Consider the following 2300-nt stretch of genomic DNA (forward strand, 5'->3'; position numbering starts at 1 on the left):
TCCCTGTTGATCAGCCTGAGACGCGTCTAGTGGCGCGTTTGTCTGCAAAGTAATTAAAACATAAAAGAAAATTCCATTAGGAACAAAAACTGCTTCAAATAAAAAATTAATCTGACTTATCAGGGACGTATATCCTAGGAACCCCACCTGGTTGTCCCTCTTCAGTTGGGCAAGGCAAACCATCGTGCCACTCCCCGGAAAAAATAAGGAAATCGTCTTTAAAACCCTTGTTTGAGGTAGGGAGGCACTGGATTAATCTTACTGCAGGGTACCTAGACTTAAGGTAATATCCCTGATCCTTCAAATGATTGAGGTTATATACCCAGTTCACATCGTGATGGGTCAAACCTAAATTGTATAAGGCGTTTAAAGCCTCTATACTCCCGAGCACCCTGAACATATTCGAGGCGCACTGCGTAGGAGATAACCTAAAAAACCTAAGGTAATTTCTCGTCAGATTACCCATTGGGATAGTCATCCCCCCTCGACAAAAGCTACCATGGGAATTACTACCTCCCCGTTTTTCTATCGCGCAACCAAGTTTGGAGGAAGCGTATCTCATACCCACTGTTGAGGGAATCCTATACTTAGTCCTAAATGATTCTATTTGCTCCTCGGAATCAACTAGATACTTAAATCTACCCATTTTCTAACAATAGCAGAGAAAAACTGGATACAGAAGATGGAAAACTAGGAGGGTTAAGGAAACTTACAGTTTGGAAAATAAGCTCCTCGGACGGGCTCTTAGTATTTATGAGAGCGTGGAGTAATGAGAGAAAGACAGATTCAATGAATACGTGCTGAGAGGGAGTAATTTGTAACTGAAGAAAGATTTGATTTGAAAGGTGCCTTTACAAGAGCACAGAAAGTAGGAGCTGGAGAAAACCCCGCCCATAAATGCAAAGGATCCCCCACCGTTAGATTTGCATCAGATCGTTGACGTGTGGGACAACAAGCAGTTATCATTAATAATGGCGTGCTCATGACGGCCGAAACGTTAGGAGCGTGCCTTGGGCAAACAAAAAGACATTCTGAAAGCGGGGAAATCCTACGAAATAAATGAGGGCTGGATATCAAAATTCCCTTTTCCCGAGGTGGAAAAAGCGAGATTTTGAGAGGGCTATTGTGGGGCCTGTTAGTTAAAAAGGTATAGTAATCCTCAGAAGTGGGTCTCGGGGCCCAATGGCCAATCCGAGGACCTTAGTTATCCGAGGACAGCCTAAAAAAGTTTTATTCTTACCAAATGGGTAATATAGGAGGAACGAGTAGTATTATATACAGCGGCATAACACACGTCCGAGGACACCAAAGTCCGAGGTGAATGTAACTTTCATGTTAGTGGAGAGACTCCGCCAAGTTGTATCTGAACTGGAAATTGGATATAGCTAAGGAGGCGTCGGGGAAGGTAGCAAATATCTTCTAAGGCCATCACCTCCACATAAATGCTTTCAGCTAACACTCTGGCCGCATTAATAGTGGAGGTGATACCTGAACAGTAACTAAGCAAGCTTTATGGCCACTAAGCTGAAGGTTCGGTAGGTACTGGATGGGACAGAAAGGAGCTCCCAAGATAAGAACTACACGTGTACGATGGAAACGGGGGAAAAACGGAGTATATAACATAGGAACGAAGGAAATAAGGGGGACTTCTTCTGGCAAAAAAAAGAAAGAAAGAAGAGAGAGAGACTGACTGAAAAAGAGCCGAGGAGAGTTTTTTTTTAGGAATAAACCTAAAGTATCCCTTGTTACTTGAGGAGTAGAACCTTTCCTGTCACACAGTACTAGTTCTTGAACCCATACTCTAAAAATTTATTGTTTGGGCTTGTTGGGCTGAAAACTCATTCGTACTCAGAGTCAATTCAAATTGAGTCCTTACAACTCATATTTTATGCATAATTTTAAATTATAAAAATTTGAAATTTAAACATTTAATTGATGACATGATTATTAATCTTTGAAACTTCAAATCCGAAATCAAATCATAGCTAAGGCTAACAAAATTAGAACATCTCCAATAGACTAGTCAACCCCACGGTGACGGAACCCAACCCTCCATTTGTATTCCTCTTAAATGTCTCTTGCCAAATCCTGTCTAGCTACCTTGCGATTAAACCTAGCAACACAGAACTCAGCACCATCTAATTGAATCCAGCAACACAAATCCTAACCACCATTGAGATTGTTGCGAGAGAGCACAATTTGTGTTGGGAGAAGCCAATAATAATAGATGACGAAGAGAACAATCCGTCGTCGTTCTCTCTCTGGATAAAAATTTGATGTATATGGTGTAGATAGAACAA

This window comes from Quercus suber, unplaced genomic scaffold (genome assembly GCF_002906115.3).
Source record: "Quercus suber isolate HL8 unplaced genomic scaffold, Cork oak 2.0 scaffold_55, whole genome shotgun sequence".
NCBI classification, from domain to species: Eukaryota; Viridiplantae; Streptophyta; class Magnoliopsida; order Fagales; family Fagaceae; genus Quercus; species Quercus suber.